Genomic DNA, 16472 nt, shown 5'->3' with positions numbered 1-16472 from the left:
TTAGCCAGACCTGTGACATCAAGTCTCTATTAGCCAGACCTGTGACATCAAGTCTCTATTAGCCAGACCTGTGACATCAAGTCTCTATTAGCCAGACCTGTGACATCAAGTCTCTATTAGCCAGACCTGTGACACCAAGGAAACAGCGAGGTAGCTGAAAAACGCATTGCAACTGTTTTTAATAAATAGAGGTTGTTGTGACAACCTGTGTTTTAATTTGTTTCTGTGTTTTAAAATAATAAACACTTTTATACCATACTGAGAGCTGGAGTTTGCCTTACACTTGGAGTAAGGGGGAGAAAAGCACCTATACCGAGGACTAGTGAGCTGGGACACAGAGTTCCCAGTCTGCCCTACTAAGCACAATTGGGTGCTGCCATACTTGTGAGTACAAGTCCACTAGCACACATTTTTATTGTGGTGTATCAATATCACACAAGGAGGCGCCCTTTTTGTTTGTGTGTTTATCCACAGATATCGTTCAAAATTGGGAAATATGTTTTGAAAGGAGCTGCCAGGTCACCCACACAGAACCTTATTGTGATAGATTGCTGGAACCGAACCATTTATATGGAGTGAAGGACTGATACTTATCACAGATAAGACTATTAGTAATATATAAAAACTGAAGAGAATTTATTAGATGAACTTTTAGTTCAACATCTGTTGATACTATTCGGATTATTCATCATTTTTTTATATTGTTTTTTTCTATATATTTTTTATCATTATTATTATCATTATTGTTCACTTTTTCATTTTACGCCCCCATTATTATTACTTTTTATCCGACAGTTTTTTTGCGCCCCCTCAGGTTGTGACCAGTTTTAGTTAACAACAGTGTGAGAGTCATAATATTTCATAGTTGTACAGTATGTCATACAGCTCACTACATATATATCATACTGTATTACATCACACAACCATAATATATCATAGTTGTACAGTATGTCATACAACTCAATACATATATATCATACTGTATTACATCACACAACCATAATATATCATAGTTGTACAGTATGTCATACAACTCACTACCTACATAAATATGTCATACTGTATTACATCACACAACCATAATATATCATAGTTGTACAGTATGTCATGCAACTCACTACTTACATAAATATGTCATACTGTATTACATCACACAACCATAATATAACATTATAGCTGTACAGTATGTCATACAACTCACTACTTACATAAATATGTCATACTGTATTACATTACACAACCATAATATAACATTATAGTCATAAAGTATGTCATACAACTCACTACTTACATAAATATGTCATACTGTATTACATCACACAACCAAAATATATCATAGTTGTACAGTATGTCATGCAACTCACTACTTAAATATGTCATACTGTATTACATCACACAACCATAATATCAAAGTTGTACAGTAATTATGTCATACAACTCACTACCTACATAAATACTGTATGTCATACTGTATTACATCACACAACCATAATATATAATTATAGTAGTATAGAATGTAATACAACTCACTACCTACGTAAATATGTCATACTTTATTACATCACACAACCATAAATATCATAGTTGTACAGTATGTCATACAACTCACTACTTACATAAATATGTCATACTCTATTACATCACACAACCATAATATATCATAGTCATACAATATGTCATGCAACTCACTACTTACATAAATATGTCATACTGTATTACATCACACAACCATAATATATCATAGTCGTACAGCCCCAAGGCAGAACATACAGTGATCTGAGATGTCATCGCAGAAAATGCATCATGTCTGCAGAAAGAACAGGACACATGCAGGAACTGTTACTGCTCTAACTATGCAGCACTGCTTCACATCAGGCTGTTCTCTTCAAACAGAGCTGTGTTCTGGCTGCACTGTGTAAGTTTTCATTAACACAGTGCATCCACAGCAAAGTGCTGTTTGAAGTGAACAGTGAAATATGCAAGAGAGCTGCAAAGCAGCAACGCATTGATTGTTGACTGTTTTTCAGATTTTTTTCAAACCCGCCCCCTAGCCTTTCCCAGTCTGCAAAGCATTTTTTTCTGAATGCAAGACATTTTTATGAGCAATGCATAATTTTTTTTATTACTACGTTTCTATGTTAGACTAAGAGAAAAGGAAACAAATTTATTCAAGAGACATTTTACAATTTATTTGTTTTGTCTGCAGCTCATTTGCAATGCAATATTCAACTGCTGCAATATATTATAAAACTTTTAAAATTGCTTTATTCTCCAGTTAACCAACACACTGCAATTGAACTGGTGCTATAGGGCAACTACCTAATTTAAAATTGAATTATATTTAAAAATAACATGCAGAAAAAAATTTCACTGAAAAAATCTCATCGCAGAAAGTGAAAAAAAGTTCTGCATCTGGGTCGTACAGTATGTCATGCAACTCACTACTTACATAAATATGTCATACTGTATTACATCACACAACCATGATATAGCATTATAGTTGTACAGTATGTCATGCAACTCACTACCTACATAAATATGTCATACTGTATTATATCACACAACCATAATATATCATAGTTGTACAGTATGTCATACAACTCACTACCTACATAAATATGTCATACTGTATTATATCACACAACCATAATATCAAAGTTGTACAGTAATTATCTCATCCAATTTACTACCTACATAAATACTGTATGTCATACTGTATTACATCACACAACCATAATATATCATAGTTGTAAAGTATGTCACACAACTCACTACTTACATACATATGTCATACTGTATTACATCACACAACCATAATATATCATAGTTGTACAGTATGTCACACAACTCACTACTTACATAAATGTCATGCTGTATTACATCACACAACCATAATATATCATAGTCGTACAGTATGGCATGCAACTCACTACCTACATAAATAAGTCATACTGTATTACATCACACAACCATAATATATCATAGTTGTACAGTATGTCATACAACTCACTACCTACATAAATATGTCATAATGTATTATATCACACAACCATAATATATCATAGTTGTACAGTATGTCATACAACTCACTACCTACATAAATATGTCATACTGTATTATATCACACAACCATAATATCAAAGTTGTACAGTAATTATCTCATCCAATTTACTACCTACATAAATACTGTATGTCATACTGTATTACATCACACAACCATAATATATCATAGTTGTAAAGTATGTCACACAACTCACTACTTACATACATATGTCATACTGTATTACATCACACAACCATAATATATCATAGTTGTACAGTATGTCACACAACTCACTACTTACATAAATGTCATGCTGTATTACATCACACAACCATAAAATATCATAGTCGTACAGTATGGCATGCAACTCACTACCTACATAAATAAGTCATACTGTATTACATTACACAACCATAATATATCATAGTTGTACAGTATGTTATACAACTCACTACTTACAAAAATATATCATACTGTATTACATTACACAACCATAATATAACATTATAGTTGTACAGTATGTCATGCAACTCACTACTTACATAAATATGTCATACTGTATTACATCACACAACCATAATATAACATTATAGTTGAACAGTATGTCATACAACTCACTACTTACATAAATATGTCATAATGTATTACATCACACAACCATAATATTTCATAGCTGTACAGTATGTCATACAACTCACTACCTACATAAATATGTCATACTGTATTACATCACACAACCATAATATATCATAGTCGTACAGTATGTCATGCAACTCACTACTTACATAAATATGTCATACTGTATTACATCACACAACCATAATATAACATTATAGTTGTACAGTATGTCATGCAACTCACTACCTACATAAATATGTCATACTGTATTATATCACACAACCATAATATATCATAGTTGTACAGTATGTCATACAACTCACTACCTACATAAATATGTCATACTGTATTATATCACACAACAATAATATCAAAGTTGTACAGTAATTATCTCATCCAATTTACTACCTACATAAATACTGTATGTCATACTGTATTACATCACACAACCATAATATATCATAGTTGTAAAGTATGTCACACAACTCACTACTTACATACATATGTCATACTGTATTACATCACACAACCATAATATATCATAGTTGTACAGTATGTCACACAACTCACTACTTACATAAATGTCATGCTGTATTACATCACACAACCATAAAATATCATAGTCGTACAGTATGGCATGCAACTCACTACCTACATAAATAAGTCATACTGTATTACATTACACAACCATAATATATCATAGTTGTACAGTATGTTATACAACTCACTACTTACAAAAATATATCATACTGTATTACATTACACAACCATAATATAACATTATAGTTGTACAGTATGTCATGCAACTCACTACTTACATAAATATGTCATACTGTATTACATCACACAACCATAATATATCATAGTTGTACAGTATGTCATACAACTCACTACCTACATAAATATGTCATACTGTATTATATCACACAACCATAATATCAAAGTTGTACAGTAATTATTTCATACAATTTACTACCTACATAAATACTGTATGTCATACTGTATTACATCACACAACCATAATATATCATAGTTGTAAAGTATGTCACACAACTCACTACTTACATACATATGTCATACTGTATTACATCACACAACCATAATATATCATAGTTGTAAAGTATGTCACACAACTCACTACTTACATAAATATGTCATACTGTATTACATCACACAACCATAATATATCATTATAGTAGTACAATATGTCATACAACTCACTACCTACGTAAATATGCCATACAACTCACTACCTACGTAAATATGTCATACTTTATTACATCACACAACCATAAATATATAGTTGTACCGTAATTATGTCATACAACTAACTACTTACATAAATATATCATACTCTATTACATCACACAACCATAATATATCATAGTTGTACAGTATGACACACAACTCACTACTTACATAAATATGTCATACTGTATTACATCACACAACCATAATATATCATAGTCGTACAGTATGTCATGCAACTCACTACCTACATAAATATGTCATACTGTATTTCATCACACAACCATAATATATCATACTCGTACAGTATGTCATGCAACTCACTACCTACATAAATATGTCATACTGTATTACATCACACAACCATACTATATCATACTCGTACAGTATGTCATGCAACTCACTACCTACATAAATATGTCATACTGTATTACATCACACAACCATAATATATCATACTCGTACAGTATGTCATGCAACTCACTACCTACATAAATATGTCATACTGTATTACATCACACAACCATACTATATCATACTCGTACAGTATGTCATGCAACTCACTACCTACATAAATATTTCATACTGTATTACATCACACAACCATACTATATCATACTCGTACAGTATGTCATGCAACTCACTATCTACATAAATATGTCATACTGTATTACATCACACAACCATAATATATAATTATAGTAGTATAGAATGTAATACAACTCACTACCTGCATAAATATGTCTTACTGCCTTATATCACACAACCATAATATATCATTATAGTAGTACAATATGTCATACAACTCACTACCTACGTAAATATGTCATACTTTATTACATCACACAACCATAAATATCATAGTTGTACAGTATGTCATACAACTCACTACTTACATAACTATGTCATACTGTATTACATCACACAACCATGATATAGCATTATAGTTGTACAGTATGTCATACAACTCACTACTTACATAAATATGTTATACTGTATTACATCACACAACCATAATATATCATAGTTGTACAGTATGTCATACAACTCACTACCTACATAAATATGTCATACTGTATTACATCACACAACCATGATATAGCATTATAGTTGTACAGTATGTCATACAACTCACTACTTACATAAATATGTTATACTGTATTACATCACACAACCATGATATAGCATTATAGTTGTACAGTATGTCATACAACTCACTACTTAAATAAATATGTCATACTGTATTACATCACACACCCATAATATAACATTATAGTTGTACAGTATGTCATACAACTCACTACTTACATAAATATGTCATACTGTATTACATCACACAACCATAATATATGATACTATATAATGTTATAGAGCCTAAATACCATATAAAGCTGTGATACTATATAATGTTATAGAGCCTAAATACCATATAAAGCTGTGATACTATATAATGTTATAGAGCCTAAATACCCATATAGAGCTGTGATACTATATAATGTTATAGAGCCTACATACCCATATAGAGCTGTGATACTATATAATGTTATAGAGCCTAAATACCATATAAAGCTGTGATACTATATAATGTTATAGAGCCTAAATACCATATAAAGCTGTGATACTATATAATGTTATAGAGCCTAAATACCATATAGAGCTGTGATACTATATAATGTTATAGAGCCTAAATACCATATAGAGCTGTGATACTATATAATGTTATAGAGCCTAAATACCATATAGAGCTGTGATACTATATAATGTTATAGAGCCTACATACCATATAGAGCTGTGATACTATATAATGTTATAGAGCCTAAATACCATATAAAGCTGTGATACTATATAATGTTATAGAGCCTAAATACCATATAAAGCTGTGATACTATATAATGTTATAGAGCCTAAATACCCATATAGAGCTGTGATTCTATACAATGCTATAGAGCCTAAATACCCATATAGAGCTGTGATTCTATATAATGTTATAGAGCCGAAATACCATATAAAGCTGTGATACTATATAATGTTATAGAGCCTAAATACCATATAAAGCTGTGATACTATATAATGTTATAGAGCCTAAATACCATATAAAGCTGTGATACTATATAATGTTATTGAGCCTACATACCCATATATAGCTGTGATACTATATAATGTTATAGAGCCTAAATACCATATAAAGCTGTGATACTATATAATGTTATAGAGCCTAAATACCATATAGAGCTGTGATACTATATAATGTTATAGAGCCTAAATACCATATAAAGCTGTGATACTATATAATGTTATAGAGCCTAAATACCCATATAAAGCTGTGATACTATATAATGTTATAGAGCCTAAATACCATATAAAGCTGTGATACTATATAATGTTATAGAGCCTAAATACCATATAAAGCTGTGATACTATATAATGTTATAGAGCCTAAATACCATATAAAGCTGTGATACTATATAATGTTATTGAGCCTACATACCCATATATAGCTGTGATACTATATAATGTTATAGAGCCTAAATACCATATAAAGCTGTGATACTATATAATGTTATAGAGCCTAAATACCATATAGAGCTGTGATACTATATAATGTTATAGAGCCTAAATACCATATAAAGCTGTGATACTATATAATGTTATAGAGCCTAAATACCCATATAAAGCTGTGATACTATATAATGTTATAGAGCCTAAATACCATATAAAGCTGTGATACTATATAATGTTATAGAGCCTAAATACCCATATAAAGCTGTGATACTATATAATGTTATAGAGCCTAAATACCCATATAAAGCTGTGATACTATATAATGTTATAGAGCCTAAATACCCATATAGAGCTGTGATACTATATAATGTTATAGAGCCTAAATACCATATAAAGCTGTGATACTATATAATGTTATTGAGCCTACATACCCATATATAGCTGTGATACTATATAATGTTATAGAGCCTAAATACCATATAAAGCTGTGATACTATATAATGTTATAGAGCCTAAATACCCATATAAAGCTGTGATACTATATAATGTTATAGAGCCTAAATACCATATAAAGCTGTGATACTATATAATGTTATAGAGCCTAAATACCATATAAAGCTGTGATACTATATAATGTTATAGAGCCTAAATACCCATATAGAGCTGTGATACTATATAATGTTATAGAGCCTAAATACCCATATAGAGCTGTGATACTATATAATGTTATAGAGCCTAAATACCCATATAGAGCTGTGATACTATATAATGTTATAGAGCCTAAATACCCATATAGAGCTGTGATACTATATAATGTTATAGAGCCTAAATACCCATATAGAGCTGTGATACTATATAATGTTATAGAGCCTAAATACCCATATAGAGCTGTGATACTATATAATGTTATAGAGCCTAAATACCCATATAGAGCTGTGATACTATATAATGTTATAGAGCCTAAATACCATATAGAGCTGTGATACTATATAATGTTATAGAGCCTAAATACCCATATAGAGCTGTGATACTATATAATGTTATAGAGCCTAAATACCATATAAAGCTGTGATACTATATAATGTTATTGAGCCTAAATACCTACATAGAGCTGTGATATTAGATGCAGTAGTACCCTATTTCTGTCTCACTACACTGATACATTACTCATTACGCCTGTATATGAGTGTGCTACTATATAATATCACAGAATCCCCTCAGTAGATAGAGATGCGATTCTTTATAATGTCACAGAAGTCACACCTAGCACAGGCACTAATGCTACAGAATCCCATTACTCACACAGATATCTGATACCAAATGATTTCACAGAGTCCTTTACACATTAAAAGCTTAATAATAAGATGACATTTTACAAACGTTATAAAACTTACACAGAGTGTGATTCAATTTATTGATAAAGAGGTTTTTTTTCCATATAGAGCATATCAGAGCCTCATTCTGCAGAGCAAGCGCTATATCTTGTTCTGGTTCATAGCGCCAAGTTCCAGACCCAGTGCTATACTATATACCAGTGTTACACCCAGTACCACACTATACGCCCATGTTACACCCAACGCTACACTATACGCCCATGTTACACCCATTATTACACTATACGTCCATGTTACACCCAACGCTACACTATACGTCCATGTTACACCCAACGCTACACTATACGCCCATGTTACACCCAACGCTACACTATACACCCATGTTACACCCAGTATTACACTATACGCCCATGTTACACCCAGTACCACACTATACACCCATGTTACACCCAACGCTACACTATACGCCCATGTTACACCCATTATTACACTATACGTCCATGTTACACCCAACGCTACACTATACGCCTATGTTTCACCCAGTACTACACTATACGCCTATGTTACACCCAGTACTACACTATACGCCCATGTTACACCCAACTCTACACTATACGCCCATGCTACACCCAGTATTACACTATACGCCCATGTTACACCCAGTACCACACTATACGCCCATGTTACACCCAGTACCACACTATACGCCCATGTTACACCCAGTATTACACTATATGCCCATGTTACACCAGAGAATCATGTTACACAGGCCAGCACTACACCAGAGAATCATGTTACACAGGCCAGCTCTACACCAGAGAATCATGTTACACAAACCACATTACACAACCCAGCTCTAGCTCAGAGCCTCCCATTACGCAACCCAACAGTACACCAGAGCCTCACTTTGCACAGTCCATCTCTACACCACAGAATCATGTTACGATCCCAGTACTACACCAGAGATTTGTGTTACACAGCCCAGCGCTACACCAGAACCTCATGTTACACAGCCCAGTGCTACACCAGAACCTCATGTTACACAGCCCAGCGCTACACCAAACCTCATGTTATACAGCCCAGCTATACACGACAGATTCAAGTTACACAGCCCAGCGCTATACCAGAGAATCATCTTACACAGCCCAGAACTATACCATAGAATCATCTTACACAGCGAATCATATTACACAGCCAAGCACTATACCCAAGAATCATGTTACACAGCCCAGTACTACACCAGAGTTTTGTGTTACACAGCCCAGAACTACACCAGAGAATCATTTTACAAAGCCGAGTATACAAGAGAATTGTTACACAACACAGCACTACACCAGAGAATCATGTTACAAAGCCCAGTGCTACACCAGAGAATCATGTTACAAGGCCCAGCGCTACACTAGAGAATCATGTTACACAGCACAGCATTACTCCACAGAATCATGTTACATGATGCAACACTAAACCAGAGAATTGTGTTACACAGCCCAGCGATAAATCAGAGAATCATGTTACACAGCCCAGCGATAAATTAGAGACTAATGCTACACAGCCCTTCACTACACCAGAGAATCACATTACACAGCCCAGAGCTACACCAGAGCCCCATGTTACACAGACCAGCGCTACACCACAGAATCATGTTACACAGCCCAACACTACACCAGAGACTCATCTTACATAGCGCAGCCCTACACTAAAGACATGTTAAACAGCCCAGCACTACACCAGAAAAACATGTTACACAACGCAGCACTAAACCACAGAATCAGGTTACACAGCCCAGCAATAAACCAGACTCATGCTACACAGCCCAGCATTACACCAGAGAAGCCTGATATACAACGCAGTAGACACCAGAGAAACCTGTTACACAGACTAGCACTACACCAGAGAACACGCAACACTACAAAATCATGCAACACAGCCCAGCGATAAACCAGAGACTCATTCTACACAGCCCAGCACTACACCAGACTTGTGTTACACAGCGCGCCACTACACAAGAGACTTGTGTTACACAGTCCAGCATTACACAGCCCAGCACTACACCAGACACTTGTGTTACACAGTCCAGCAATACACCAGAGACTCGTAATACACAGTCCACCACTACACCAGAGACATGTATTACACAGGCCAGCACTACACCAGAGACTTGTATTACACAGTCCACCACTACACCAGAGACTCGTATTACACAGTCCACCACTACACCAGAGACCAGTGTTACACAGTCCAACACTACACCAGAGACCTGTGTTACACAGTCCAGCACGACACCAGAGACTCATGTTACACAGTCCAGCATCTACACCAGAGACTCGTGTTACACAGTCCACCACTACACCAGAGACCCGTGTTACACAGTCCAGCATCTACACCAGAGACCTGTGTTACACAGTCCACCACTACACCAGAGACCCGTGTTACACAGTCCAGCATCTACACCAGAGACCTGTGTTACACAGTCCAGCACTACACAAGAGACTCATGTTACACAGTCCAGCACTACACCAGAGACTCGTGTTACACAGCTCACCACTACACCAGAGCCCGGTGTTACACAGCCTAGCACTACACCAAAGAATCATGTTACACAGCCTAGCACTACACCAAAGAATCATGTTACACAACCCAGCACTACATCAGAGCCTCATGTTACAGAGCCAAGCGTTATACCAGAGAATTATGTTACACAGCCAAGCTCCCCTGGACAGCACACAAATATTGATTGTTGACAGCACTATTCATGTCCCTCCCTGCACAACCTGCAGCATGAGTAGGTCATGAAAACAGGAAAACATGGCTGAGGTGGCAACCCTACCCAGTGCTAGACCAGAGAATAAGGTAAACACAGTCCAGCGCTACATCAGAGACTCATTATACACAGTCCAGCACTACATCAGAGACTCATTATACACAGCCCAGCACTACACCAGAGAATCCTGTTACACAGCTCACCACTACACCAGAGCCCGGTGTTACACAGCCTAGCACTACACCAAAGAATCATGTTACACAACCCAGCACTACATCAGAGCCTCATGTTACAGAGCCAAGCGTTATACCAGAGATTTATGTTACACAGCCAAGGTCTACACCAGTGGCTCACATTACACAGAACAGCGCTACACCAGAGTATCATGTTTCACAGCTCAGCTCTACACTAGAGCCTATCATTACACAACTCAGCCCTACACAACAGCCTCATGTTACACCACCCAGAACTACATCAGAGCTTCGTGTTACACAGACAGATTTGAGAGGGACGTGCAACAGAACTCATCCTAAGATTAATGCTCACAGAGATTCTCTCCATTTACAGAAGGGACACGAGCGTAGGAGACTGATATGTAATAGCAATATGTCTCAGTGTGCTTGTGTATGAGTGTGACAGTGTGTCGTCACATGTGCTTGATATATGACTTTGTGAGTGGTGTTTGCAGAGCTGTGCAGATGACTGTGTGAGTCTATGTGCCGTATGCAGCTTTCTATGCATCTGTGTCCTTCGGTACTTGTGAGCCCGTGGGCTGATCTCTATGTGTCTGTAATGTGGGTGCATGTGCTTGTAACATGTGTGTGTACCTAAGCTGTATATACACCTAACTCTCTCTACATATCAGTACCTGTATGCATGTGTTTGTAATTGTAACATGTGTGTGTATGTGAGTGTACTTAAAGGGACATTCCAGTCAAAATTTAAATGCACATAGATTAATTACATCTTTAAATAGAAACATATTTGCAATATAAATGTATTAGCAAAAATGCTTCTAGTAAAAGTTATCACTATTTTAGTGTTAACATTTTTCTCTGCACGTTCATGTGAAGCATAACTAGATATTGTCACTGCACCGACATTTTAAATAATGCAGCTGCTTAGATCATCGCTGGGGCTTGTATCATGTCAGCAATTAGCAAATTGAGTCATTACCAGATGGTACAAGCAACTTAGGCTCTCTGAGCTAGCGCTGTGTTTAAAATGCTGGTGCACGGTGCATACTTAAATACACTTTTGAAACAGCTATAGCTTTTATTAGAAGCATTTTTGCTAATCCATGTAAATTACAAAATTACTTCTGTTCAATACCTAAATGCACCCATGTGGTTTCCAATTTTGGCTGGAATATCCCTTTAAGTGCATGCACACACATTGCTGTATATACACCTAACTCTCTCTACATATCAGTATCAGTGTCTGTATGAATGTGTTTGTAACATGTGTGTGTATGTGAGTGTACTTAAGTGCATGCACACACATTGCTGTATATACACCTAACTCTCTCTACATATCAGTACCTGTATGCATGTGTTTGTAATTGTAACATGTGTGTGTATGTGAGTGTACTTAAGTACATGCACACACATTGCTGTATATACACCTAACTCTCTACATATCAGTATCAGTGCCTGCATGCATGTGTTTGTAACATGTGTGTGTATGTGAGTGTACTTAAGTGCATGCACACACATTGCTGTATATACACCTAACTCTCTACATATCAGTACCTGTATGCATGTGTTTGTAACATGTGTGTGTGTATGTGAGTGTAGTTAAGTGCATGCACACACATTGCTGTATATACACCTAACTCTCTCTACATATCAGTATCAGTGCCTGTATGCATGTGTTTGTAACATGTGTGTGTATGTGAGTGTACTTAAGTGCATGCACACACATTGCTGTATATACACTTAACTCTCTACATATCAGTATCAGTGCCTGTATGCATGTGTTTGTAACATGTGTATGCATGTGAGTGTACTTAAGTGCATGCACACACATTGCTGTATATACACCTAAATCTCTCTACATATCAGTACCTGTATGCATGTGTTGTGTTTCTGTACGCAGTATCAAATCATTCAAATATAAATTTGTACTTAGAGATTCATTTCTATTTGTACCTGTGTATCTGAGATGGGGGCTTTGTATGTATATGTAATGCATGAATCTACAGTTGATTCTTAATCTAACTATTTCATACATCCTAATAAAGCTATATGTGCTGTAATAATCATATGAGGCTTATCTATTTACATTAAATTAGTTATTTCTAAAAATATGTTTGGCCACAGCTGTGTATGTTTACATATATGAGGGGTTGTATGTACAGTTATATGTATGTATTTCTCAGGACATATGTTTACCTGCCTTTAGTTGTGTGTATGTGTATCAGAGTACCCTGAGTGCAGGAGAGAGGTGAGTACATCTGTATTTGGTACGTAGGGTGTCTGTACATATATGTAGCTATGTATTTCTAGGTGTCTTAACAACTTGTTGTGTAGGTGTGTGTGCCAGGCTGGTAGGGAAGAAAAGCTGAAAAAGATACCTGCTTGTCAGTCTGTGTGAGTGAGAAAGGACATTCATTTTCAGTCAATGCATGTGTGAGGGTATCAGTGTACTGTATATGTGTATGAGAGCATGTCTATGTATATATCTGAAGTATATATGTATATACATAGGTAAGTTGTGTGTCTGTGTGTGCATGTGTTTGTGTGTCTCAGACTGTTTGTATATACATGTGTATGTATATATATATATATATATATATATATATATATATAATGTGTGTGTGTGTGTGTGTGTGTCTGTATGCATTATATATGTGTGCATTTATATATGTCTGTGTGTATGTGTGTCTCAGACTGTGTGTATATACACATGTGTGTGTATGTATATATATATATATATATATATATATATATATATATATATATATATATATATATATATATATATATATATATATATATATATATATATATAAATAAGTGTGTGTCTATGTGAGTAACTATATACATGTGTGCTTGTGTACATATCTGTCTGTGATGCTATGTGTATATATATTTGTGTTACTGTGTGTATGTGAGACTGACTTAAAAACAGAGGTATGTATGCAGTGTGTGTGTGTCTGTGAGTATATACATGAATGTGCCAGTATTTGTGTGTGTCAGTGTATTGACAGGTGATGCAGTGTGTGTGTGTATATATATATATATATATATATTTTGACAGGTGATGCAGTGTGTGTATATATATATATATATATATATATATATATATATATATATATATATATATATATATATATATATATATATATATATATATATATATATATATATATATATATATATATTGACAGGTGATGCAGTGTGTGTATATATATATATATATATATATATATACACACACACACACACACAGGTGATGCAGTGTGTGTGTGTGTGTGTGTCTGTTGTACACTTACCTAGTGTGTGTTACACAGGAGATAATAAGAGACACTTACCTGCTATCAGTGCGCCTCTCTTGCAGCGATCAGGTATCCTAAAGCCGTTATTGTCCGAGGTGGGTGCCCCTGGGTGCACTTTGCATACTGGGGCTGCTGGCTGGCTAATCCTGGGTGGCTAGCAGTCCTTGACATGCTCACACAGAAAACCTCCTTCCTTTCCCCCAGATCCCAGGCATGAAAATACTGCACAAACACAACCTGCTGTCTCCCTTCCTCTCAGGCAACAAGATGATGACTGAGGTAGAGAGAGAGCTGGGAGGGTGGGAGACAGGAGGAGGAGGAGGGGATGAATGAGGAAGGCATGGGAGGAGCTGGCCACACAGAGCTCATTCTCAGCCGTATCCTGAGAGATAGGGAGGTGGGACAGGACCAGCTCAGACCATCAGGACAGGGAGCTTGCCAGTGAGGCTGTTGTCTGTGGCTGATGGGTGTAAAGGATGGGGAGAGGCTACAGGGATGCAGAGACTTACAGAGGAGAGAATACTGCAAGACAGGAGCACAGATGGCTGGGGACAGGAGACGGCACAGTATAGGGACAGCACAGTATAGGAATAGCACAGTATAGGGACAGCACAGCATAGGGACAGCACAGTATAGGGTCAGCACAGTATACAGACAGCACTGTATAGGGACAGCACCATATAGGGGCAGCACAGTATAGAGACAGCACAGTATAGGGACAGCACAGTATAGGGACAGCACCATATAGGGACAGCACAGTATAGGAACAGCACAGTATAGGGACAACACAGTATAGGGACAGCACAGTATAGGAACAGCACAGTATAGGGACAACACAGTATAGGGACAGCACAGTATAGGAACAGCACAGTATAGGGACAGCACCATATAGGGACAACACAGTATAGGGACAGCACAGTATAGAGACAGCACAGTATAGAGACAGCACAGTATAGGGAAAGCACAGTATAGGGACAGCACAGTATAGAGACAACACAGTATAGAAACGGCACAGTATAGGGATGGCACAGTATAGGGACAACACAGTATAGGGACAGCACGGTATGGAGACAGAACAGTATAGGGACAGCATAGTATAGTATAGGGACAACACAGTATAGGGACAGCACAGTATAGAGACAGCACAGTATAGGGACAGCACCATATAGGGACAGCACAGTATAGGAACAGCACAGTATAGGGACAACACAGTATAGGGACAGCACAGTATAGGAACAGCACAGTATAGGGACAACACAGTATAGGGACAGCACAGTATAGGAACAGCACAGTATATGGACAGCACCATATAGGGACAACACAGTATAGGGACATCACAGTATTGGAACAGCGCAGTATAGAGACAGCACAGTATAGGGACAGCACAGTATAGAGACAGCACAGTATAGAAACGGCACAGTATAGGGATGGCACAGTATAGGGACAACACAGTATAGGGACAGCACG

General features: G+C 36.3%; 1 protein-coding gene across 1 annotated transcript in view; it reads right to left on the bottom strand.

Moving 5' to 3' along the window:
• Positions 1-15242, bottom strand: part of BRINP1 (BMP/retinoic acid inducible neural specific 1) — a 332765-nt gene extending 317523 nt beyond the window's left edge. The window contains exon 1 of the mRNA XM_053696143.1: positions 15042-15242. The gene's annotated coding sequence lies outside the window, so the exon portion shown is untranslated. The remainder of the gene's footprint in view (positions 1-15041) is intronic.
• Between the last annotated feature and the right edge of the window lie 1230 nt (positions 15243-16472).

Source organism: Bombina bombina, chromosome 12 (genome assembly GCF_027579735.1).
Source record: "Bombina bombina isolate aBomBom1 chromosome 12, aBomBom1.pri, whole genome shotgun sequence".
NCBI classification, from domain to species: domain Eukaryota; kingdom Metazoa; phylum Chordata; class Amphibia; order Anura; family Bombinatoridae; genus Bombina; species Bombina bombina.
This window is presented reverse-complemented; position numbering and strand designations above follow the sequence as displayed.